Source organism: Canis lupus, chromosome 1 (assembly GCF_011100685.1).
Source record: "Canis lupus familiaris isolate Mischka breed German Shepherd chromosome 1, alternate assembly UU_Cfam_GSD_1.0, whole genome shotgun sequence".
Taxonomy (NCBI): domain Eukaryota; kingdom Metazoa; phylum Chordata; class Mammalia; order Carnivora; family Canidae; genus Canis; species Canis lupus.
Window position 1 is genome coordinate 65,988,028 of NC_049222.1, and position 27,431 is coordinate 66,015,458.

The 27,431-nt window shown below is 34.9% G+C and overlaps 1 long non-coding RNA gene and 1 pseudogene across 2 annotated transcripts; one reads left to right on the forward strand and one right to left on the reverse strand.

The window, feature by feature from the left end:
* Positions 1–11,687: 11,687 nt before the first annotated feature.
* On the reverse strand, positions 11,688–12,225 carry LOC119871007 (annotated as a pseudogene).
* Positions 12,226–20,803: 8,578 nt separating this feature from the next.
* Positions 20,804–25,771, forward strand: LOC111090705. Of its 2 annotated transcripts, XR_005353120.1 has the most exons (4): positions 20,804–22,608; positions 22,867–23,010; positions 24,289–24,370; positions 25,666–25,771. It is a non-coding gene; the product is annotated as an uncharacterized LOC111090705 (long non-coding RNA). The 2 variants fall into 2 exon arrangements; XR_005353119.1 differs by having other exon boundaries at positions 20,804–23,010.
* The last annotated feature ends 1,660 nt before the right edge of the window (positions 25,772–27,431 follow it).

Genomic DNA, 27,431 nt, shown 5'->3' on the forward strand with positions numbered 1-27,431 from the left:
ATGGTGAAATGTTTTGTGCTAAAAGCAGGAATAGTTCTCTTTACTAGATTTGTTAAGGAAGGCTCAAAGAATACAGGAATGTTTCTTGGAAAGGATAATTTATAACACTCAAAATATCCATGAAACCAACCAATATTGTCACTATATTTCCTAAAAGGACAAGTATACTGGTTAGATAGCACCTTTAATATAAATGCACTATCTGTTAACGTTGAAAAGTACAAGAACTATTTTGTGTTGTTACAACCACGGTCTGTCTTAGAGACAATGCTGAATTATTAAAAATAATGTCCATTAATCACTGGGCACATTAAAATACTTACCTTTTCCATATTTTTGTATGCTGATTAATTATACTAAATTCAATTTCTAACATTCTTCATTGACTAACTGTCCTAAATCTTCCTTTTCAAAATACTCTGTGAAAGGCATGAGGAAAGGCAGAATGAATTAATAATCATTGTATTACTAGTAAATAAACCAAGCACCCTCCATAAGTAAGCATATTTAATCCTTAAATAATGCACTGCAGATATTATCTTATTCACATAAGAAAAATTAAGCAGCAGAGGGACTAGATAAATCGTCCAAAATCAAATAGCTGGTAAATGGTCAGAACCAGAAGTCGTTAAGTTCTGTGTGTCTATAAAGTTTTTTTTAACTCCCTATGTGTCAGTAATTTCTCATTTCTTGTCATGTCAAGTTGAATCTGCTCAGCCTGACTTCCATAGTCATCTGTTATCTGGTTCTCTTTGGTTCATCAGCTTCCCTTTTCATTGCTCTCCAGCATGAAGATTCTTTGGTCGTCAATCTGCTTCCACCTCCAGGCCTTTATTTTATTCAGTCTGGAGCTGGGAGGCTCAAACCCTCTTTTATATCAATCCAAATACTAAATACCCCATGACAATCCCTTCCCTTATTATAAATAACATTCCCTGATCTTTTTTGAGTTCACTTTATTGTCTGCCTGCTGTTTTTCCATGTCTCTCCTCTTTTATTGCGGTCTAACAACCACTTCAGGCTTACCAGCCAGTCCTTCATCCACAAATTACTCTGTCTCTTGCTACCTGATTTGAAAATGGGCTGCTTCCTTTCTAGATCCTTTAGATACTACATAGTGAGTAACCCATATGGCCATACTGTGTGCAGGGCAGGGTGTAGAAGTGTACATAATCTGATAGAATTGATTTAGCAACCTGCTTTTAACTGTTATAATTCTCTGGAGAAATAAAATATGCAGTTTTTATGTATATAAAATACACATATAAATATACATATAAAATATACATAAAATCCAACATGAAGGTAGACTTTTATATAAATGTGAAAGTATGAAGTATAGAGGAGAACTTTGTTTTTCCTGTTACACACACACACATACACACGCACAATTATGCTACTTTACATCATAATGGATAGTAGAAAGGAAAGAGGAAGGAGAAGAGAGTATCTTATGCCTAGCAGAGTACATATCCTTCAGTAGCTTTCCTTCTTCTCATCACTTCTGGCATTATTATCCCTTCTTGCTGTATGTGACTGACATTAATTCAAGGTTCTGGAAATGAGATATTTAATTGGACCACATTAAGTTTAGGGAAAATCTTGCATGATAGCTTGAGGGAACTAATGACTTTTAACTCTCATGTCAGTAATAGTGATTTCTCCAAAAAATATCAGGGCTGAGGATCTCATGATTCCGCTGCCAAATTTAAGAATCATCAAATGTTTTGTGGTTTCAGACACCATTTTTTCCCCAGTGAATTACTACTTACATGGGGCAGTGTAATTCATGTTTTCCTATATTTAGCTACATTCCAAAGAATTTCATAAGCATTTCCCTGAGCTCATTTTCCCATCCTAAGTCTGATGGCATGAAGCAAGAGGGGATTTTTGATGAATGTACTAATATTTTGTATCTTGGAATGCAGATTAGGGGTATTTTCATACAAAGCTGAAAAGGGGTTGGAAATAAAGGGAATGAAAGTGATTTCTTCTGAGAATCCTCACTGTCACTGATTATGTTCTTGCACCAAATTTAATTTGTGCACAAGAAGAGGGACTTAGGTACTGACATGCTTCTTCACTTCCATCTTTTATCTTATCCAAATCTATATGCATAGATATTGTGTTTTAACTTCTCATTCTCAAGAGGCTGCTTTTCTAACTTGCCTACAAGAACTACACTGTGAATTAAGATAAGGGCCACAAGAAGAAAGAAGAAAGAGGAGGGATCAGTTGTTATTTTTCATAATTAATCACTTCCCCTCATAATTAAGGCAGAAAATATTCATTAGCCACTTGACCCCAAAATAATTAAATTTGGGGTTTTTCAACCTCAAAATAGGAATGTGCTGGCTTTCCTTGGTTCTGATCTCTAGCTTGTTGATGGTGCACCTAAGTGTGCGTCATCTCCACAAACACATGGGGGGAAACATGGGCGGTGGTGCCCATCAGCTTCAGAATAATAAAGGCTCTCAGCTATTCGAAACTGATGCCACATCATCTCTGTCTTCTGTGAGGAATCCTCAGCTCTTATTATATTTGTACGTATCCCATTTTTTATTTTCTCTTTCTCTCTTTAGATTTGTTACAGTAAAATTGTATAGAAGTCAAAATTAGCCCCTACCACTCCACATGAAAGCACCTCATCTAAATCAGGCCAAAAGCAAAACTAAGAGGTCCATTTAAAAATTTGATTCCAAATACCAATATTTTAGAACATGCAAGTGAGATGTGCTTACAGTTCTAATATTATGTAGATGTAGGTAATTTGTAACTGTTCTTATTTATCTTTTCCAGTAGATTTTTTGATAGAACCCTAGCCTTATATGGTATTTGTATATTTCTTGTTTCCCCCTAATTAATTACCTTTTAACTGAATTAAGAACTCTGTAGGATAAGGCTATGTCTTATCTCCTTTAAACTGCCCTTATCTAAATTAATACACTATTTTTTGGCTTGTTTTGTTTTTATGTCAAAGGAAGTTAGTACATTTTTGTTGTGCACATGAATGAATGAATAAATGATAAACTAATTCTGAGTAGAAATGCTCAAGTAATAAGCAATTTTTAAATTTACCCTTTCAAGAACTCTGGTTATAATCTGATACCATAAATCTCATATATGAACCTTATTTCATGAGTAACTCACACACCCAGGCACATACTAAGCATTTTGGGTAACATAAGAATATATTAAACTCAGCCCTTGTCTTCCATCAGCTTTCAATCTAGTTGCAAGTTCCTGGGAAATACTTCAGTCTTGACACCAAAGAAATCTCATGCCAGAAATTTCTTCCAGTACCAATTAAAAATATTTTTCCTCAAGTTCCCTGAGGCCAAAGTATACAAGGTCTGCAAATTACCTGATTACAGAAATGAGATCTAGCATAAGCATTGCAAAGAAAATCTCAAGATTACCAACCAAAGCATTTTAAAAAATCTGACATCCCTCCCTAGTGGTACCAAGAGATATACAAGAAGTCAGTGGGGAAAAAAAAACATCATCCTTCTCCTGATTCCATATATTTCCTTGTCAGAGCTGCCTAACCTTTGCTTTCCAGGCAGCCAATGTGCTTAGACTGGAAAAGCCGAGATGATGTCAAAGATCTTCTCAAGGTCTAGGTAATTTTTGTTTCTCATTTGCTGGAGCCCCAGTATTTCTAAAGATATACAGATTTGCATTGTCTAATTTTTAAAAAATGGCTTTGTTCTCAATGTTAACCAGGAAGAAATTTCTGACAGTGTTGGAAGCCTGGAACTTACTGGATCAATGAGAAGGGACTTCTGGCTTCTCAGTCAGACAAGGATCAGTAGAAACTGAGCCATGGAAGCCCACCAAAACCACAAAACATTAACACTGCTGCTCTGCTTCCATCCCTGCTACAGAAGCCATTTGAAGCATTTTTTTTTTATACAGCTCTCAACTTGTGGTAAGGAATTAAGCCCAAAGTATCTCAGTAAACCTTGTGTTTTGATTTACTAAACATTCAAGAATGCACTTTCTTCCTTTCATAGATTTGTGTCATAATTTTATTTTTAAAATGCATGACTTTGTCTCTCCTTACTCATTCCCAGAAATGGTTCCATGTGTACAATACATTCATAGTCTTTCTTTTAGTTCTCTGAGGATCTCAGCACACTAAAGGAAGAAGAAAGTAGTGTGAACACCAAACCGAGAAATTGCCAGCGTCTGAACAAGCCTTGCTGCTGGGGCCTAGTAAAGATAAATACTCATCCATCCAGTGCCTTCATTTCTGTAATGTCTCACTGTCCAACTTAATAAATGCTTTCTTGCTAGTTTTTTGGCATCTCTTTGAATGAGGAATGTAAACTGAAAAGGCCTAGAAGACAAAAACTGGCACAAAACTCTATGATGAATAATATCAGGAGACACCGAGACTGGCTCAGTAGTCCCATATACAGTGTCACAATCTCTATCTGAGGACAGATGGATTTGCTGCCTGGGATGAGGCTGTTATATAATTTCTAGATACATGAAAAATAAAGAAAAAGAATAAGAACAAATCCAGGTCCAGTTTTATGAAAATAGAAGTTAAGTATAAAACAGGAGATTTATCAAAAGGATATTAAAGACAATTTAAACTTGATAAACAGAACCATCAACATATATTTAATCTTTGGATATTAGGAAAGGAAAACAATGTGTATTTTTTAAAGAACACTTAGAAGTTCTGGGAGAAACTTCCAGCAAAGTGAGACTGAAACCATTTAGTTATCTCTGTATTTGCACTGTATTATAAACTATTACTATTTAAAAACCTAAAAAAGCCCCTGGAAAATCATGCTCATCTTTCCCAAGTTGAATACCACTAAAAAGAAAACTTTCATCTTGGTGCTGAAGAGTCTGACTAGACTTTAGTTAAGATGTTGTTACCCAAAGAAGCCCTCAATTATATAATTTTAAAGTTTTTTTTTTCTTTTCACATATTAGAGAATTTTTCCCAGGCCATTATGTTCAAATCCTTGCTTAGAATATAGAAATCATGTGCCCAGATGATTTGAAATGAGTATCTCTTAATTTGGCCCTACCCAGTAAATGGGTAGTTCAGTTACTCACTATCTTTTAGGCCTCTAGGAAAGCCATTTTCAAGTGTGTGGCAGGAGATGGAAATGGAAAATCAGAGGTAGCTTTCCCTGGGAATGGTTCACCATTCAGGTTCACCAACCACTGGAGGGAGGTTGGGGTTGGATATGATGACAAAAAAGGATATATTATTTACATTTTTTGGGTTCTACCAAACCAGTAATATAGTAATATATAATAACTGGAAAGTTTAACTCATGTTCCAAGATGGTTCTTGGGTAGCAGGCAAAAGTTTCAAATAAAATAGACTCGATTTAGAAAAAAAAAAAAAAAAAAGGTTCTTGAAACTCCACTCTTTATATCAATCAAAAGGGAGGAGAAAGAGATGAAGGTGGGAACACCCCTTTTCTATAAGGACACTCCCTATTAGTTGTTCAGACTTTCTCTTTATAGTCAATTGTGTATAGGATTGCACCCAGTTGCAAGAAAGGTCGAGAAATGTAACCATTTCTTTAACCATGAGTCCAGTAAAAAAAAAAGGAGACCCTAAGGAGTAAAGAGAACATGGATATTGGGGGACAGATAGCAGTATGTACCTCAGTAAGTAAAGACTAGAACTGTTTGTTTACATGGAGAACATGTTTGTTTATAATACTGATCATTGTTCTTCAAAAATAAAAATAACTTTTCTAAATTTTGCTGGTATGGAATTATGTTAGCTTACATTCCCTTGAAGAAGTTATTCTTAGTCAAAATTTTCTCAATTTTTATGTATCTTTTAACATTCATGCATAATTTGCTGACATTTTATACATGACAATGTGTCATTTTCTAAATAATGAGATTTCAACTAGCACACACATTTGCTTGCTCAAAATATTTACCTCTGTAGTTAATTATAGCATATCCTTAAGTTTTAATTAAATTCTAAGTTAAGTCTATTGTTAATTTTCTCCTTGGTTATTTATTCTCCATAGGAAGAGTTATAGGAACTATGTGAGGACTATGTATTAGTACATGAAAGTTGGGAGGGGACTTTCACTTTGGAACACCTATGACAAGGATCTTTTCGCTAAACTGAATGTGTCAGTTTCTTACAGCATTGCTTTCTAGAGGCAAAGAGAACAACAAAGGTACAATTGGATTGTAGTTCACATTTATTAGTCTTAATACTAAACACAATTAAGTTGCCAGTAAAATGGTTGCCAGTAAAAGAGTATTCTCTATAATGCCAGTAGTTATTTATGTCTGCCATATGAACTGAACTGGAAGTACATTGGCAAATAAAAGTCATGACAACAGTCTTAAAAAAAATAATTCCACTACATTGGTGAATAAAAGTATGACAAAGCCTTGCAATCTAGCCTCAGTCTTTCTCCTATAAAACAGGCATAAAAAAAAAATCTACTGTTAGTTAGATGAGGAATATTTCCATGTTAATAGCATGTTTGTTAACAATCTCCACAAGGGAAAAAGTAAGAAGTTTACCCTTTTCACCATGTTTAAGAAAAAAAAGTTTTAGAACCAGCACAATTCAGTGATTGTATAGAGTGAGACTCATCAACTTTAGGAAGGGGGTTACTGCAGATGTGAAAAGAGCACAAAGTTAGGACAAAGTTTAGAGCACACGAAAGCCACATGTATAGGTGATTTCATGCAATTCTGCTTCTTTCCCACAGACTTTCTGCTTTAGTGTGGTATAGTAGTTACCTATTGCTATGTAACAAATTACTCCAAAATTTAGTAGCTTTATTTTTTTAAACTTTTTTTTAAAGATTTTTATTTATTTATTCATAGAGACACACACAGACACACACACACAGAGAGAGAGAGAGAGAGAGAGAGAGAGAGAGAGGCAGAAGCAGGCTCCATGCAGGGAGCCGGACGTGGGACTCGATCCCAGGCCTCCAGGATCACACCCCAGGCTGCAGGCAGCGCTAAACCGCTGCACCACAGTAGCTGCCCTAAAATTTAGTAGCTTTAAAATAACATATTTATTATCTCATAATTCTAATGAGTCAGGAATTAAGATTTAGTTTGGTTGGGTATCTCTGCCTCAGCCTCTCTCAAAAGCTACAATCAAAGTGTGGACGGGACCATAGGCTCCCCTGAGGGAAATGTGTATTCAGCTCATATGGCTTTTAGCTGGTGTCAAGTTCTTGCTGACTCTGGTTGAGACATCAGCTCTTTGCCATGTGAACCTTTCTACAGGGCACCTCACCAGAGGGAAGGCAACTTTCTTCAGAATGAGTGATTAAAAGGGCAAGAGAAGGAGCAATCCAGATGGAAGACACTGTCTCTTTGTTACCTAATTTTGGAAGTCACATTACATCACTCTTTCCAATTTCCATTCATTTTAAGGGGCTCACTAGGCCTAGCCCACACCCAAGAGGAAGAAATTACACAAGGGTACAAACATCAGGAGGCAGAGAAACATTGGGGAGTATTTTGGAGGCTTCCTACCACATCTTGTGAGGTGACCTGATAAGGAAAACACCTGGCATCTTGGACAGTCCCTCAAACTTAAGGTAGAATTTAGGCTCTTCGCCTTACTAGCTGCATGAATATGCACAAGTCTGTAGTATCTACTAAATAAATAAATAAATAAATAAATAAATAATAAATAAATACTAATATACTGTACCTTCCCTCAGCTCAGCATATATAAAAAGGACACAATAAACCATAACTCTTAGGTGAGTGGTTAGGATTAAACAGTATAACTTGTGGTTCACATATAGGAAGCATGCAGCAGATATCCTCCTATTCCTGATAGAAATAACAGGTTGTTTGCAAATTCAAGAAAAACAGCTGTTCACAGTGACTGTCCCGTGAACTTCCTGGGTTCAGCACTGGTGCCTTCTTGTAGAATAACCAACATATTTATATCTTCAGAATTCAGTAAAAGTGGTGGTTATTTTGGACCACTTTCTGTTAGAAGGAGAATATTATGACCCAACTGAAAGGAGATATTTTTTCTAAGTTTTTTTTTCTCTTCCTGGTACTTGAGTTCAGCCAAGATACAGCAATTCCTCATTATTCTCAGTTAATAGTTAGACCTCTAAATGGTCTACTTTTTACTTGGCAATGACAACACAATTGCAGTGTTTTGATAATTTCTAGATGTTAATTTTAGAAGGGGGCATGGACAAATGGGAACACATGCAGAAAAATGATCAGATTGATGAGTGGACTCTAAAATCAGTCACATATCATATTAAACATGAACTATCAGAAAAAGAATATTTAGCTTAGAGAAGGAAAGACTATTGCAGTATATGTTAACTACCTTCAAATATTTTTAAATGTTGTATTGAAGAGAGATTATATTTATTTTTATTGTTTGGAAATCTAGAGCTGGGACAAATGTGTTGGGAAAGATTTCAGGTCAAAAATGAAAATTTTCAGAGAGTGTTAAAATGCATGGACCTGAATTAGAATCTTAGTTCTGCCTCCTACTAGCTGATCTTAAGAAATTTCACTTATCATCTCTAAGACTTGGTTTCTGAATCTGTAAACTTAAAATAATGATCATATATTATTGATCTGCAATGTGCCATGTACTGAATAAGTTGCTTTGTCTATGACATTCATAATGCTAAGGATGGTTATTCTTCTTTTACACATAAGGGAAGGGCTTTGTGGCAGTAGGTTTCAACCTTCTGCTGAAGGGTTTCTTCAGTATTTGTGTTAGTGCCCGAGACTTGCTGGTACAGAATATTTTTTCCAAGTGAAGTTATTGCCATATTAGTGATCAAACCTGTCAGTATCACAATTTTATTTGATCTATAGCCTATCAGTAGAAATTGAAAATGAGTACTGGAGTAGGCTTTTAAAGCCATAATGGGGATGCTGAAACATTAAGGGTGTGTGTGTGTGTGTGTGTGTGTGTGTGTGTGTGTCCAATATTAGAAAATTATGAGATCTTAGATTTTTCTTTGGTAGCCTTGAAAAGGTCACCTGATCTCTTTAAATATTAGAAGTTCTCCTATGAAATGAGGAAACTGTGGTAGATAGTTCCTCTTCATTTCACATATCTGCAGCTCTAAAAATAGACTGAAAATTACTACATGAGTCAGTAATGTTAAATTAGTTTCCTTAGATTTTATGTCTTGCATTTACATATCATAATTTAAATGAAATGAAATGTCACTGTTTATTCTTATTTATACTTATCAAATGTAATGTTATTCTGACATTCTTCAGGTTACACAGGATTTATTCCATAGGGATTTGAGTGGAGAATAACATATATTTCATTTTGCAAATACAGTGATTTCAGCTAAAAATATGACTACACAATTTAAAATTTAAAACATTATAGAATGTTTGCTATCTTAACATGTATTTTAATTTTATTTCTATATTACAAAGAAGCAGTGAGGTAGAACTACATAAAAGAAAGGAAAATGAGAAGAAAAAGGATTAGAAGTCTCTAAACATAGAAAGCAAAGAGATCCAACCCATTTATAATTGGAGTCCTCAGTAAAGAAAACTAAAATTGAAGAAGAAACCCCATGATTACAATTATAATTTTAGAATTTTTTAAGAAATAAAAAATATTTGAGTCTAAATATTTTAAAAATGTGCAATACTTTGAAAAAATTATCCAGAATGGTCAATACTGAGACATTATTAGACTTGAAAGATAAAGAAAGTATCCCTTTTCTACCAAAGTAAAAGAAATAAAATTCTCCTAGAGTCAGAAGAGCATCAGACTGACCCACACTTTCCCCACTGCAACATTCAATGTCATTCAGTTGAATAACATCTAAAAAATTTGATCAAAAAAAAAGTCAACCCGAGGATGTCCCATCCAGCCAAACGATCCTTCTGGTTGTAAAATACTATATAATAATTTACATGCAAAGATTCCCTTGAGGTTTTCTGAGAAAACTATTAGAGGGTTAAGTTCAGCCTACCAAGTGATGAATAAAGAAACTATAGCAAAAGGACTATGTGAGTACTATATATAAATGTTTAACTACAACCAAAATATATAGAAAACATTTATATAGTATTTCCTTTTACTAGCCACTGTTCTGAATTCTTGACATGTATTAGCTGTAGATATTAGAGTGATAAAAATGTAAATATAATATGCTTTCATAATTTACACATTTGCTCCACAATTTAAAGGTAGGGCATAGAGAAGGTTTGCAGTTTACTTCATGTAAATGTGGGGATCCAATGACTTAATTTTAAACAAACTGAAATAAATCAACTATCCGAATATAAATTGATTTAACCAAACAAAGTAAAATACTACAAAATATAATAATGACTAAATTTGGATGGAATGAGGGGAGACTAAGAAAAAGACATAGAGTAGGGTCAAAAAACATATAGAAAAAAAAAAAAGAAAACATATAGGATAGATAGAAGTATGATAGGCATAGTTTTTAAAATGCCAGGCTGAAAATAAGATATAAAGTTATAAAAGTAATCTCTCTAATAAATATATAAAAAATAAGTGTTTTAATAATTACAAACATACATACCAAGCAAAGAAAAAAGACTATCTGCTGAAAGAGTTTTTAAAAACCATAAAAACAGAAACACAACATAAAACATAGAACTAAGGAAAGACGTAGGTTCATATTTATAAAGATGGTTTAAGGGGATCCCTGGGTGGCTCAGCGGTTTGGCGCCTGCCTTTGGCCAAGGGCGCGATCCTGGAGACCCGGGATCGAATCCCACGTCGGGCTCCCGGTGCATGGAGCCTGCTTCTCCCTCTGCCTGTATCTCTGCCTCTCTCTCTCTCTCTCTCTCTCTCTCTGTGTGTGTGACTATCATAAATAAATTAAAATTAAAATAAATAAATAAATAAGGTTTAAAAGAGATGACAAAATTTATTAAAAGAAAAAGATTTTCAGATTAAGTCACAAAGTGAAACGTAACTCTGTTCCAAGTACATGAGATACACCTAAATCCCAAATGAAAGGTAGGAAATGTGAATAAGAGAACTAATATCAGGCAAATGCTAATAAACAAAAGCAAATATTTTATACTATCAAAAATGTCATCATAACTTGTTACAGAACAATCTTTGCTTTGAGAATAGCTAAGAAGCAAGAGTCACACACACACACACACACACACACACACACACACACACAGAATCTGTTTTGAGACCCTGGAGAGCAAGGCATAGAAATCTCAGTGAGGATCAAAGATGTCAGGCAGAAAGGTGATAAGGAGAGAAAATAAAATATTCAGCACTATTTTTCTATTTGACATTTGTTAGTTCACAAGCTGCAGCTGAGGAGGTGAGAAACTGAACAGTCTCCAGCAGTCCTATAAGTATGTGAAAACAAAAATTGGACTTTAGGAAGTTCCAAAGTGAGAGATTTGACATATAATCCACTCTTTCAGATGAGATTCCTACTGGGCTACACTCTAAGAGTAAGGGGGAAACATAAATAGACCAACCCTCCTAAAGAATGAGGCCCAATCTAGAAAAGGTTCAGTTCCTGATTGGATTAAGGTGATCTGCCTTCAACCTATTTGCCTTAAACAAAACGAATTCTCTCTTGAGGAAACTATATTATCAAAAACTTCAAATTATCCCTATAACTTTTTATTTATCTTTTATTTTTATATTTTTATATTCTTGAGGTCTTTTATTTTTTTTACACTTATTATCCCATGAACTCAAAGTGAATAGGTTCCAGCAGCTCAGGCTCCTTTCCATTGGTTCTCACAAAATGTGCTTCTCTGGGAGGGAGGCTGGCTCTTCAGTTGAGTCCAAGTACTTTTTTTTCTCTTCGGCTTCCTTCTTTTTCTGATCATTTTCCTTTGTATGCTTCAGGAAGCTATCTTAGCTCTTTGAGTGCTTAATATGTTCACTTCATAAATTCTCTTGGCAAGAATCTAGCCCTTAATTTGCTTCTTGACAGCAATGTCAACAGCGTGCTGGATAGCATTGTAGACTCTTCCAGTTTTGCCATGGTAACATTTGTGGGGCATTCCTTTTTGAACAGTGCCCATTCTCTTGACGTCTACACTATCACCTTCTTATAGATTCCCATGTATGTAGCCAAAGGGACAACTCCATGTTTTCTAAAAGGCCTAGAGAAGATTAAAGCAGGCGCCTCTCCTCTTTCCCTTTCTGTTGATCATTTTAGTAAATTCCTGGAAGATGAAGGTTCTGGTGGAATAAGCCCTGTAACTTTTCATTTAAAATGTCTATAATGGGACACCTAGGTGTCTCACCGATTGAGCATCTGCCTTCCACCCAGGGCATGATCCCAGAGTCCTGGGATCGAGTCCCACATTGGGCTTCCTGCATGGAGCCTGCTTCTCCCTCTGCCTGTGTCTCTGCCTCTCTTGTGTGTATGTCATGAATAAATAAATAAAATATTTTTTAAAAATTTCTGTACTTTAGTGAAAAAATTACCAGGCAGACGTGGAGACAGGCCATGTGACAAAAAAGCCAAGAGGAAAAACAACTGATAGAAACAGAACTACAGGGAATAGATATTTAAGTTACTAGAGGCAAACATGGATTGTGCACTTCTGACTAGAATTTAAAAGATTATGTCAATCCTAAACACTCACAATTTATAAATAAAATAAATTACAAAAACAGAACAATTTTACAAAGGCAGCCTATAGCTGTGGAAGCTATAAGGATTAAATGGTCCTAAATTTTACAGGAGGAAAAATATTCAGAGGTGAGTAGATAAATCGCAGCTCAGGTTACTTGTTTGTTTGTTTGTTTGTTTGTTTGTTTGTTTTATATGGGGATTTGCCAGTTCTTGATGTGAGCTGAAGCATGTAGCTTGCCCAGATAGGCAGCAACAGTTAAAAGGAGAAACCAGTGCAGCTGTTAGCAGTCACTTGGGGGCAGAGAGACAAAATTAAAGGCTTGAGGTCTACAGATACACAACCATTTTCCACAAAAGACATTTGCTATATTCTAACGATGCATAAAAGGCTGAAATCTAAACTAAAAAAGTTTTGAAAGTGAAATCTATTGCAGTCACATACTTAGGAAACAAAGACCTGAAAACAGAAGAGGCAAGAATGAAAGCCATAGAAGATATGGTGTATTGACACTTGGATCAACAAATGTTTTTACTAACCAATGTTCAGTATACCAAAAAGTTGAGAAACCAGACCTCTGGAAGACCATTACTGCTGGGATAAAATCATTGGATGAATGTATTTGAGAAGTAGGTTATTTATACAATCTGGGGGAAAATGTCTTCACATATTGTTTAGTAGTTACCAAGGGGAAAAATGATATTTATACAGTGAAAAAACCTAACTTTGCCTTTAAAAAATGACTAACATTAACATCATCAGCAACAAAGCAAAGGCATATTGTGTGTCTCTAGAAATTATATGCTAAGAAGGACACAGTATCACTTATATAGTATTCCTTTCAGGATAGTCATAATCTGAATCCCATCATGGAAAAAAAGAGCAGACAATGTAATTGATGGACTTTGTACAAAATGTCTGACATGTATTCTTTATAGAAAGCATTGTGTTTGTTCCAGCCTATTGAGAGTGATGTTCTTGGCTAGGCATGCCAAGATTGCTCTCACCCAGGGCTCAGTACTTACTTGTAGTGAGCCCCCTATACATTCCTCCCAACACCACCAGGACCAATGTTGTGGCTGACTGGCCCTTATGGTTCTTATTATGACAACAGGACACAGCTCAGCAAAACCACCAGGGGACTTTGAAAAAACAAGATTTTTTACTAATAGGTGCTAGAGGATACACAGCAAACCTGAGGGCCACACAGGTACAGAGAGAGGGAAGGAGCATGGACAGGGGTTCTGCTCTTATTAGGGTCTGAGGATGGACTGCCTAGAGTTCCCGGGGTTCACTCTTTATTGGTGGATTTAAACCATAAGAATGGAAATTAGGTTCCAGGAAGGGAAAAGTGGGGTCACTTAAGTGGTCAGTGATCTACATTACCAGAGCTTACTCAAGAGAGAACTTCATGTGTGGGGGTGACCTGGTTTCTTATCTAGTTATTTCACTAGTAGCGGTGCAGTACAGCTAGTAATGGTTTATTCAGAATGAATGTCTTTGAAATGGATGCCTCAGCAATCAAAAGCTTAATGTCAGGCACTTGCACTACACAAAGAAAGACTGAGAAACTTTTAAATTAAAAGAGATTAAAGACATATGACAAATAAATGAATGCATGATGCCAAAAATTCCATAAAGGACATTGAGACAATAGATGAAATAGTTTTGTATTCATGTTTAATTTTTCTGAACTTAATAGTTGTGCCATGTTTTATGCAAGAAAATGTCCTTTTCCTTAGGAAGCCTGCACTGAAGTGTTCTGGGGTGAAGGGTCATGATATCTTACAATCTCAAATGTTTCAGCTGATATATAACGTGTATATGCGTGTGTACAGAAAAGAAGTTGTGACAAAAAATTACCACTTTTCACTCCAGGTGAGTGTGCATGGAAGTTCATTGTACTATTCTTGAAATTTTCTTGCTGCTTAAATATTTTTTTTTAAATGTAAAAAAAAAAAAGATCATGAGAAAATTCTGGAGAAGCATGTTATAAGAACAGAAGCAAACCAGAGGTAGCCTTTAGTTCTGCCATTTAGGTAAGATTATGCTCATTTTTGTGGCCCAGCTCATCACTGATTGGAGACTAGTGATCTACTAGTGGATCTACTCATAGAATAAAGAGCACTGGGTCTACTCAAAATAAAGTTTGGATCTACTCAAAGAAATGAAGACTCCTGGAAATGAAATAAATGAGGGTAAAGATCTTTTTTTTTCTTATTATTTTTAATTCCTGTAAAACTCAATTAACCCTCTCAGATGGAAGCTGGCAAGCTTTTTCACAACAAATACTTTTCATCCTTGAGGGCCAAATGGACATTGTTGCAAAACTCAGCTCTGCCTGGGTAATGCTTGAACAGCCACAGAAAATACAACAAATAGGTGTGATTTATTCCAATAAAATTCACCCTTTAATCAACATAGTTTGCATTTTTGTCCTATTGATCTGCCTGTGGCTTCCCTAAGGTGCCACACTCCCTCATTCCTCCACGTAGTAGCTCTTACTGATCCCAGACTACTCACCTTTGGAACCTTTATCAATTCTTCAAGACTCAATTCACATGTCACCTCTTTTAAGAAATCTTTTCCAAAACATTTATTCCTAACAGGCAGAACAGACGTCCTTGTCTGTATGATTCCACAGGAACTTATACCTCTTGTTTGTACCTCTGACTTGATTTATGACCTTGGGAAAGTATTTAATATCCCTAAGTCTCAGTATTCTCATCTACAAGATAATCATATTACCTAAATTATAGGGCTGTTCTGAGAATGCCTTTGCATTACTTAACAAAGAGACTGGGCCAGAGAAAGCATTTAAACCATAAATGATGTATAATAATATTGTTATGATGATAGTGATTCCTTTGTCATACTACTTAATGATGGATAATATAGGCCAGAAGTAAATTTTATTCTGTTTTGCAATACTTGTATAAAATATGCTTCATTAGAAACTGTGTATAGGAAAGTTATAATAATCTAATTAGGTCTATTTGGATTTTTTTCATTATTTTGATAGCAATAAAATCTACTAAATCAGAAGAACATGTCTCAGTCAGTAAGATATATGAAGATGCAGGTAAGATAAGGAAGGATAAATGTTATGGTCCCTGTAATTTCTCAACCACCAAAGTAAAGTAAGCCAAGAACAAAACTGGAAAGGAACCAAGTGAAGCAGGGTCCGAACGAGCTTGTCAGCTATAAACCATGATTGCACTAGACACAGGGCTCTGTTCATACCAAGGGGCATGGCAACTAGTGATGGACAGCATATGCTTGACAAATACCATGTTAAGAGAGTTGCCATATTAAAGTTTGGAAAGGATATTGAGTAGAGGTGATGAGTCGAGTGGTGAATAAAAGTGAACAACAAAATGCATGCTTGGGACTATCTTGGGTGTGTCATGTATCTATACATTCTTTAGTTGGTATTTTCAAGAGCTGCATAAATAAAATGAGTATGGAGATACATGTTGCCTCATCTCTTGGTAGCTCTGAATAAAAAAAATAATAAAAACCCTAATTATATAATCACGAAAGACAAGATAAAAGCATATTTTCCTCCTTTCTTAACAGATTCAAAACGTAGTTGTATATAACTGTATGTATATTGGGCCTATAAAGGTATGTAAATAAACATAATGTTAAGCCTATACCATATTAAAATATAGTATGTTTGCCAATAATAGCACAAAGGAGGCAGATAGGAACAAAGCTGAGTTGGACTTAACTATGTAATTTTGGGTTTGTAATATTAATTGATTTGATATATAATATTTATAGATATAACAATAATAGCACAAAAGAGAGAGAAATAGAATAGTTATATAGGAGTCACGTATTTCTATATCTCACTGGAAGCAAGCCAGTATAAAAATAAAGCTGATTCTGTAAGTTGAAATATATATATGGTAAGCTTGAGCAACCACTAATATATGGGTATGTGTATGTATATGTATATGTATATGAATATGTATAGATAGATGATAGATATAGGAAAAATATTCAATAGGTTTAAATGTTTCATTAGAAAACACTTAACACAAAGGAAAGCTGTAAAGTAGAAATACAGGAGCAAAAAGACACGGGACACATAGAAAACCAAGTCAAGTGGCAGGTGTAAATCTAATTGTATCAATAATAACATTAAGTGTGAATGGATTAAACAACCAGATAAAAATGCAGAGACTATCAGACTGGATTAAAAAAAAACTGATCTAACTACATATTGTCTATAGGAGACACACTTCAGACATAAATGTTTATAACAGCAATATTCATAAGAGTCAAATGGTGGAAAGAACCCACAGATCTATTAGCTGATGATGGATAAATAAAATGTGCTATGTCCATTTAACATAAAAATGAATGAACTAAGGGCATCTGGGTGGCTCAATCGGTTAAGGATCCAACTCTTAGGGTCAGCTCAGGTCATGATCTCCGGGTCCTGAGATGGAGTCCTGAGTTAGGCTCTGGACTCAGTGTGGAGTCTTCTTGTCTCTCTCCCTCTGCTCTTCACTCCACCCTCCCAGACCCAGCTGCTCTTTCTCTGTTTCTCTCTCTAGAATAAATAAAATCTTTAAAAAAACATGAACTAATAATTTATGCTGCAACAGGGTTGAAACTTAAAAACATGCTGAGTGAAAGAAGCCAGTCATAAAGACCATATATTATATATGTCTACTTATATGAAATATCCAATATAAAGAAATCTAAAGAGACAGAAAGTAGATTGATTGCTTAGGAATGGGAGTGAGGTGGAGAGATAAGGGATTATATCTAAGGGTACAGAATTTCTTTTTGGTGTGATGAATATGTTCCTAAGTTGACTATGGTGGTGATTGCACATATCTGTGAATGAATAGACTAAAAATCATTAAACTGCACATTATTGGTGAATTATATGGCAGGCAAATGATATTTTAACAAAGCTATTTTTAAAAAATAATAGAAGGAGTTACAGAAAAATGAAGAACTAAAATTGAGAAATTCAAGAAAAGAAGATTAAACCTAATTCAGAATATTATTTTGGCCACAATTAAGAAATTTTTCCTAATTTCTTTCTGATAAAGAACAAGAAATTAGTATCACAACCCCACTATATAAAATCCACAATCCATTGTGTGCATTTTTTAGAAAAGTTTTTGCTTATTTATGAGAGAGAGAGAGAGAGAGAGAGAGAGAGAGAGAGAGAGCAAATGGGGAGGGGCAAAGGTGAAAAGGAAAAAGAATCTGAAGCAGATTCCACAGAGTGGACCCTGACTCGGGGCTCGATCCCACAACCAGGAGATCATGATCTGAGCCAAAGCTGAGAGTCGGGCACTCCACCCACTGAGCCACCCAGGCACCCCTCCATTGTGTGCATTTTAAGTTATTAAATTTATATGGTTAAAAAGTAAAGTTAAAAGCACAATGATAATGCACAAGATCTCTTAGGCATATTTATGCATAGAGTAAAAGTAGAAGAAAATTTGGGGGCATAGTTCATGTTGAAGAGGAATTTCTAGGCCTTACAGGTTCAAGTCTATGGGCATCCAGAGTTAGACTGCTGGCTTTTCTCTACCCATTCATTATTTTCCCCAAAAGGAACAGGAGATAGATACCTGATAGTGATTTGAGGGGAAAAATTTATACTTGCTCTCCTCCATCTGTCTCTCCTTTCTCTTGAGATCTACCTGTGTCAGAAAGAAGGACCATTTGCTCTCCTCCTTCATGTGGTAAGCTGGCTCTGATTTTTTTGTCAGAAATTCTAGTCGGGGTAGTGCTAGAGTGTCCTATGGCCAGATCCAAAGCTGGTGACTTTTGCATCTACTTCTGTCTGATTTCCGTGTTTGTCTTTACTTGGTTCTGAACTTGGCTGGGGAAGAGGATGTTGCTTGTTGAACCCCTTCGAAACCCAGCTGTTGAAAGCAGAGTTACTGCTATTCCGCAGCATGAGCCTGCCAGTTTAGTATCCTCAGGAGAGTCAGAGTTTTCCCCACTTTTCGGTCACTGACACCAGAAAACATGAGACTCACCTTCCTTATTAAAACTGACAAAGAAACAATCAAAACCAGTGTTTACCTCTTCATAAAGGAAATGAGGAGAGAGAACATGATCAGGGGAAGGAGGTCCCAGGGTCTTCAACTCCACTTGCAACATTTAATTCATTAAGCTTCTTATCACATATACTGATGCTTATTATGCCATTCCTAATACATTTTTGTGTGTCTGAAATATGTTCTAATATTTTTTTAAAGAAAAGAAAGGGCCCAACTGGACTCAAGATATAGAATGCTGTTACAGAAGCGGAAAATTGGAGGACTTTAAGATCTTTATGCACACTATCTCTGCTTGCAAGTTTAGAAAAGCCAGAGAAGCAAGCCATGGTTTGCAAATGCTCGAAAAGTATATATTTCTATGTAAACATTTATAGAAACAATTGAGCAGAAAAGGGTTTCAAGCCCACGTGGTGACAATGCCTTAGCTTTGTGTATTGACGCTAAACCCAAAACCTCTATTCTGCTTGGTTTCATGTATTGTCACATGCAACAAATTAGAAAGCTGTTTAAAATAATTCCCATTATGTTTAAGATTATTTTTTCATTGTAAGGCTTGTAGAGGACATTCATGTATACTTACTTTAAGACAAGTGGAATTGTCAACCACGGAGGACGTAGAAGGGAAACAGTGAAAACCGTGCATTATTGCCAACATTTTGCCTGAGTTAGTGCTTCTCTGGCTGCCTTTGGTAAAGGCCAGTCATTCAATTTTGAACATTTAAACAATTTTCAGTTTTAAACATTAAACATTTTTTTCAATATATCATTTTTGACTTTTAAAAATAAACAATTAAAATCAGTTTCCAAAAAATCAAATAGAGAACGTGCAGATACACCCAAATCTATAATTCATCAGATTCGACAGGCACAAAATTATTCCATCCAATTATGTAAACATTTCTAAATGCCGTCTTTCATTCTGTACTTATCACAGGGACAGGTAAAACTATGGACCAGCACTGGCCTATGGACCCTTCTTTGAGTACAACTGAATAAAAATATTAAAAAAAATAATAGAAGGAGTTACAGAAAAATGAACAACTAAAATTGAGAAATTCAAGAAAGAAGATTAAACCTAATTCAGAATATTATTTTGGCAACAATTAAGAAATTTCGTTGTTCACTTTATTCACCACTCGACTCATCACCTCTACTCAAAATAAAAAATAAGTCACTCTTTAATTTACTTTTTTTCCTGCATTTATTTTTTGCTTTGATGGTAGTACACAAATACGCTTAATCTTGAGTTTAACCTGCTTTGACCTTTGTGTTTCTTCCTTTAAAGTATTTCAGCCTGGTTTTTCTTTTCCAGTTTCGTGTTATGCACTGAACTTTTTTTTCTCCCTTTTTCCTTTTGTCTTTAACACATTGCCCTTCACATCAGATTTCAACAGAAAATGGTAACTTTCCTCTTTCCTTCTCTTCAAAGATGACAGTATCCCTGAGATCAAACTGATCTAACAAGCAATATTCACAGATGATCTATTTACCTCAATTTCTACCTTTCTCCCCCCTCCCTCTTTCTTTACCTTAACAAATAGTAGTTGAATGTCTACTCTGTACCAGGAACTACAGATCCATTGATAAGACACCCCAGGTCCCTCTTCTCGTGGTGCTCAGTGTCTTCTAGGAACAAGTAATTTATTACCTAGAAGAGGAGTAAGTTCTGCAGAGGAGAAATAGAGGCTACTTTGATAGGGTTGACATTCATGATGAGACCTGCTAACCCATATAATTCTAGAAGACAAAGGTTAGATTTATTTTTAAGAAATGAATTACATTTATATGTACCATCTTTGAAATGAAACTGTATCTTTTCAAAATGACATTTTAATTTTAAAAGTCTGAAATGAATGATTTCTTAAAAGTAATTTCAATTGGCTCAGCTTAAGGAACTGAGTAATTATCAAAAAAAGATCTCTTAGCCCAAAGAATTTTTAAAATCAGATTACAACCTGATTTATACTGAAACACATTGATATTTTTTCTCAGTATTTTTCAAAGATAAATAAATATCTATAACTGCATTAGTTTCAGCAATATGAACTTTTCAGCTCAACCCAACTATTACTATTAAATTAGAAATATCTCTTGTTGAGAATTTCAATGATCAAACATATTGTCAATATTTAACTTTGTTTTTTCCTCCTATGTTTCAATTGAGTTGGCCAGTCTGAGATTTTTGGCAATGTAGTTCTTTCTTTAAAGCCATTCCTCACAAAAATATCAGCTCTAAACTTTCACTCATCTCTATTGTTAAGGAGAACAGGGATGTTTTTACCCAGATATAAAGCAAACATATTATCCAGTTATTTCAACATGTAATATTTCATAAATGTAGCCTGTCTTAAAATTATTATCAAATCATTCCTGCTCTTACTCTCTTTTTGAAGAAGTAGTAAAATTTCAAAATAATTTTGATGATTGACAGGAAGAGAACAAAAATATTATCTATATAACCAATGACGAGTCATCAGTAAATAATAGTACAAATGGAACAAAGTGATTTCTCTACTGCTAATGAAAATGACCATCTTGGAAAACCTCATAGTTTCTCTTGAATATATCAACAAGATAGAGAAACAGTAATTACCAGCATAGAATGATGACGGCAAGAATCCCAAGTCCGGGATTGATGAATCTATGCATCATTTTGAGGTATTCTATCCAGAAAAATACAAATAAATATATTCTTCAAAAAACTAACAACTGTGTTTTATATGAGATTGCTAACACCCAATAAAAAGGAAAAGGTAAATTTCAATCACCATATATGTGTGTGCATATTTATTAGTAATCTATATCCTTTTTGTAGAAAAAAATCTAGATGTATTTATAAATCAGGCTTCTGAAGTGTTTTAAAATTCTGAGTTCAAATAAATTTTAACTCATGGTTTAAAAATTACTCATTAAGAAATTTTCTGTTGATTCGTGTGGATTGCAAGAAAGTTATAGTTTGATGCTAGATCAGTTTGGAAAAATAAAAATTACTTTTGTTGCAGAAGTATAGAAAATAAACTACTAAAACACTTAGCAGAAACTAATTTCTTTACTACCATCTGTGCTGACAAAAACCATATAGTCCGCCTCTTGGTCAATCAGTTTGTTTGTTCAGTAGTAAGTGTTCTGGAACTATAGACCTGAGAATGTGATTATTAACTTTTTTGATACTTATGTCTACACTTTTTAAAACAGATATGTCTTATACAGTGTCTCCAAGTTTATAAGAATGCCTTTTTTAATCTCCTGGGAGTTCAGACCAATGTCCAGAAAACCTGAAAGAGTGGAGTGTTTCTATAGCTAAAGAAATACACTTTCCATCATGACTTTGCTGTAATATTGCCATTTACCTAGGAAGTGTCCTCAGATGAACTAGTGAAAAGAGCTTATTTCTCCTAGATTATAAAGCCAGAGTGTATTTATTTAAAGCTGCTATGTCAACAGCTTTTATACAAATAGGATGTGTTAAAACACAGTGAAAATATATTTAAAAACTCATAGTGGCAATAAGGAATTAAATTTTTGAGTGAAGTTTTGAAAATAAAATTCCACACTATAGTACGACATATAGTGTAACATCTCTATTCTCCTTCCATTCACTTTTCATATTCAGGGGATTTCATCTCTGATCTTTTTGTCAGGTGTTTTATGTGCTTACTGACTTCATGTTTCCATCCATCTCTCTGGTTTCACTTTTTCTCAACTATATAACCTGTAACAAATTTATATGTGTGTGTGTGTATGTACATTCTATTTATATATATTCTACACATATATTCTCTCTATATTAAACATATATTTTTTTCATTTCTTGAACTATACCACTGTAAGCCAACCTGCAGACCCAATGAGACTGCCTATTGACATATATAGTCAGCTAGGTCTGCAAATACGGAGTATAACTCTGGACACTTCAGGCCTCACTTCATGTGTCTCCAGCGGAATGCAAGGCAGCATGACTGATCCACAGGTGAGTAGCATTGGATTCTCTAGGAACACTACAGCAGAGTTTATACAAATTCATAGCTTAAAGGAGAAACAAACATACGGAGCCTGGAAAAGGTTGGGACCAGAGCCATCATGATGCCATAGGTTAACCAACTGCATAGGCACATCTGGTAAGCAATTGTAGTCCATGAACCCTGTAAAACTGTAAACGTGGCCTGTTGAGCATAAGGGCTCTTTATATCTGACATTATATTGATCAGGCTCTTGCTACTCCCTCCAGAGAGGCCCTTCACTGTGCTCTGTAAACAGAGAAGGAAGTCAGAGGCCCGCTCTTGCATGCAGGCGGTCAGCAGCTCACCCTGAACTTGCTTCAGCCAGAGCACACTCAGGCGTCATGGTCAGTGGATATCTTGGAGCTTCAAAGGTGAGTCCACTGCTCAAAAGGAGACATTTCGATGACCCAGGATTCCTGGCAGATTTTATTTCAGTTGCTGGAAAGTTCTCAAAAAAGCTCAAAAGCCCTCCAGCTGCCCAGAAAGTCTGAAATGCATGCAGTAGGTCTCCCAGACAAAGCTTTAGAAAGCTGCTAGCACCACAGATCCAACACAGCCTCTGCATCTTGATTTCACTAGAACAGATGTTATCTGCAAGCAATTAACATACTTGTCATCACCAGTGAAACAGATACAGAATTCTTCAGGTTTTTTTTTTTTTTAATGCACCCTAAAGAAAAGTGTTTGTACATAAAACAAAATGTTCACATTAGTATTAAAATAATATTCAGTGAAGAAAGTTGCATGTGTCAATTTTTCAGTTTTTTCTAATTTTTTGTAAAAAAGATACTGCAATAATTTTTAGAAAACTGTGAGGGAATAAATGTCACCAGCAATATAAATATTTGTGACAACTCCCTATTCAATTAAAGCAGTATCTACTTGTGATTATTTTGTATCTTCATATCTTGGCTGATAAAATGTGCCATTTGGTGCATTTTCTTCTACTTTAAATGCTTCAAAATTGCTGATTTTATAGCTTTATATGGGAAATAATGGGATTTGCTTTATAACAATAATTCAAATGTCAATAGTAAAATATTGATCAAAATAGGATCCTTAAGATTGGTACAAGTGAAAAGTTTGGCAAAATTCAATATATAATTATCCTAGGTGATAAAAACAAAAACCAAAATAAAATAGAAATTTTAAGCTCTTGACTTGTTCCAAAAGAAAAAAAAAATAACATAATACCTTTGTATTATATAATTATACTTTTGACATCAACTCAATTTCTTATAGGCTAACTATGTAATATGATAGTCTTGAATTATCTTCCCTCACAAAATTCAGTTTTTGTTCAGCATTCATACCCTCATACTTTTCTTTAATTAGTGAAAACTGAAGACTGGATTTCTTTCATTTCAACTTCTGATCTACAAATTTTTCTGCAAAAGTTAAATTCATTTTTTCTTTCATACTATCTTTAAGACATTTTGTAAAATTTGAAGGCAATGCTTCTGCTATACTGACAGCTTCACTAGTTGGAAAATACAAACATCTCACCTAAGCAAATACTGTGACTGATAATGAACAGAAGTGGTAATAATATATGAAGTGAAATGAATATTTACTGCAGCTGAGAGGCAAATGTGGGGTAATAAAAATCACTGAATTAGTGTCTACTATTTTGGTTTACTCTCACATAGGTCTACAATTTACTGACTGGTGACCTTGAATATGGCATAGCATTCTTATCTAGAAAATGATGATCTTCTTAACCAATTTCCTGTGAGTTAATATATTCTGTATTAAATCTTTTATAATTATGGTACATTTTATAAATGAAAATAACACTTCAATCACAGAATATTTTACGAAACACGTAATAAATATCTGATGGAGAGTATTGCCAACTCTATTGGGTGATGCTAGGTTAAGTGCTCCATTGGTTTTTGATGCTTCTCCTCCAAGAAGTGCTTACTTAGTTCAACGTTAATACTAGATAAATTGGTTGTTTAATTATCTACTGATAATCTCTCCTGTATCATACAAGTGGTTGCTCATACTCTTCTCCCAATATTTTCTTTCTCTGTCTTTTTACAAGGCCTCATGTCCTTGGATTCTGTTCAAGTCTCCCTCATCCTTGGTGCTCAGTGTTTGTCCACCAGTCAAATCCTTTAGTTTGTAATCGCCACAGCACTCATTAGATATTTTATTGCATAAGACAAGGCTACCTTATATTTGAACATCTTTTACTTATTTCCATTTCCATCAGTTATATCAGAATCCCCTGTGGTTTCACATTCTTCTGCATAGGCTCAATATCTATTAAATTGTGCAGTAAGAAATAATTACTTAAGTGTTTACTAATACTAATGATTTGAAATCTCTAAAAATTTTATTTTTAGATATTATGGGTGAGCTTTCACCCAAGTGACAGCACATCCACTTTTAGAGCAATCCTTTAGTAAGAAAAGCAAAATTTTGAGGTTGTTTTCCCTATTTGTGTATTTTTTGGTATTCAACCCTTTTCAAAACATTTTTCTGGACTTCATTGTAATTAAAATTTCCAGTTTATTTGGAATCTATTAATTCACTTGATAATATTTTCTAAATAACTTCTAAGTACAAAGTATTCCTCTAAATATATTGGATATAGTAATGGGCAAGTCAGGGCAAATGCTCCCACTTCTTGGAGCCCAAATCTACACTGGACAGAGATTGAGTAAATCATGTAATCTCTCATAAAAGTGAAATAACTTCAGATAGTTAAATGTCCACAAAATAAACAGGATACTATGATGGAGATGAGCAGAAACAGGAGGGCAATTTAGTGGAGTCTAGAAGTAACAATATAAGTTGAAATATAAAGGAGAAGAAGCAGCCTGTCAGACCAAGGACAAAGCTCTTGAACAGAAGGTTCAAAATCCATAAGAGGAAAAGAACTTGACCTATTCTAATGGTTTTCAGAAGCAGTGTGGGTAGATAAAGCATGGTGCAAGGAGAGGAAAAGGCATGAGATAATGTAGGATAATAATGGCAGTTTTGTCCACTAACGTTTATGGTGTGCTTTCCTCTGGCAGATACAATGCAGATTATCTCACTTGATCCTCACAAGAATCCTAAGAAGTAAATGTCATTATCAACATTTTACGATGAAGAAACTGATGCTTAAAAAGGTTTAACAGGTAGGGACCCCAATCACAGGATGAATTATATAGGATGTGGTAAATAATTCAACTTTTGTCTTAGTACAATAGGAAGTGATTGAAAGATTTTAGTTAACAGAGTGATACAATTCATTTCTGTTAATGTAAAATTTTACCTTGAATGACAGGCAAACATGGATTGCTTAATTTCGCTCTTCTCATCATGTCTGGTTTGTTTTGTGCCCACTAGAATCCGAGCCACTTTGGAAGAGCAGAGATTTTGTCTTGTTTACTACTTTATGTTCGGCGCTTAGCATGGTATTTAACATATTTTGGATTCTCATTCAATATTGATCGAATGAATGACTATACTTGATACTTGCTTATTTCCACTTATTTGTATTCTGATTTGAATTCTGATATTAAAAGCTATATTAGTTCCTGTTTTTTGAGTTCCATAACTATTCCAATGTCCATTTACCTTTCCTAAGATTTTGATGTGTGGTCAATTGCATACAGTTAACAGATGTATATTATTCCTTTTTTGGCTTTACCACAATGGCTGTGACATTACACAATGGCTGGGAAAGGGTGGACACAGAGACACAGGAGGTTACAGAGGTCAAATGGAAAAGAACCATCAGGGCAGAGTCTTTTCCATTTCAGAAAAAAGAAAAACTACATCTCTCAGTTTCTCTAATTTGGCACTGCAAAGACCTACTCCACCCAAGGACTCCACTCTGTCATGCTTTGCTCATTAAGCTATGTGTCTGAGTCTTTTGCTCCCTTTAAGTTAGTAATTCTTCAATAATAACAATTATTATATATGTTTTACTGGATATAATGGACTCAGTGAGGATCTTAGTACTGGTAGAAATAAAGCTCATAAATTAGAATTTAATCCTGTATGTAGTATAAGATTATATCCACTTTGGGGGGAAAAGGCAAAAATTCTAGTTTTGTTTTGTGTTTTTTTTGTCATTACTGGGCTCACCAAAATTTTGAAAACTTTGGTTATTTCTTGATATAAAAGGTAATACTAGATCTAGCAGTTGCTCAGTATTAACCAGAATAGTCTAGTTAATTTGTTGTTATAACAGATTAACCCCAACTCTCAGTGCTTTATCATATACTTAGATAGACAGAACTCTGGTCCACGTAATTGCATGTAGTATCCTAGGATTACAGAGGCTCCATTATTTTGAAATAGCACCTTCTGAAACATGCAGTATCCTTGATTGTTGGAGAAGGGGGCAAGATACGTAAGGAATCATTGGTGGAATTTTCAGTTCCTTAATCTGGAGGTTACACATGTACCTTCCACTATCATTTCATTGTCCAAGACTGGTCACGGGCTTGTGATGAATTTCAAGAAATATGGACAAGTAATCAGTTGAGCATCGGATCTTCTGTAATGCTTCTCAAATACCACTTTAAGAAGGGTAACAAGCCTGAGATTTTTAGTTGATAGTAGAGGGATCATATTACTCTTTCAAGTCTGTATTCTCAGATTTTCTTCTGCTATTCTTTAGAGTCAGGGTATACTGATTATTACACAGCCACTGGAAGCACCAGATGTGTTTCCATAGTTCCCCTTCATGTAGGATATTAAATAAACAGATGCCATTTCTAATTAGAAACTTCCATTTCTTCCTACTTAATATAAAATGTATCAAATCATTTCCAAATTAGAGATTTTT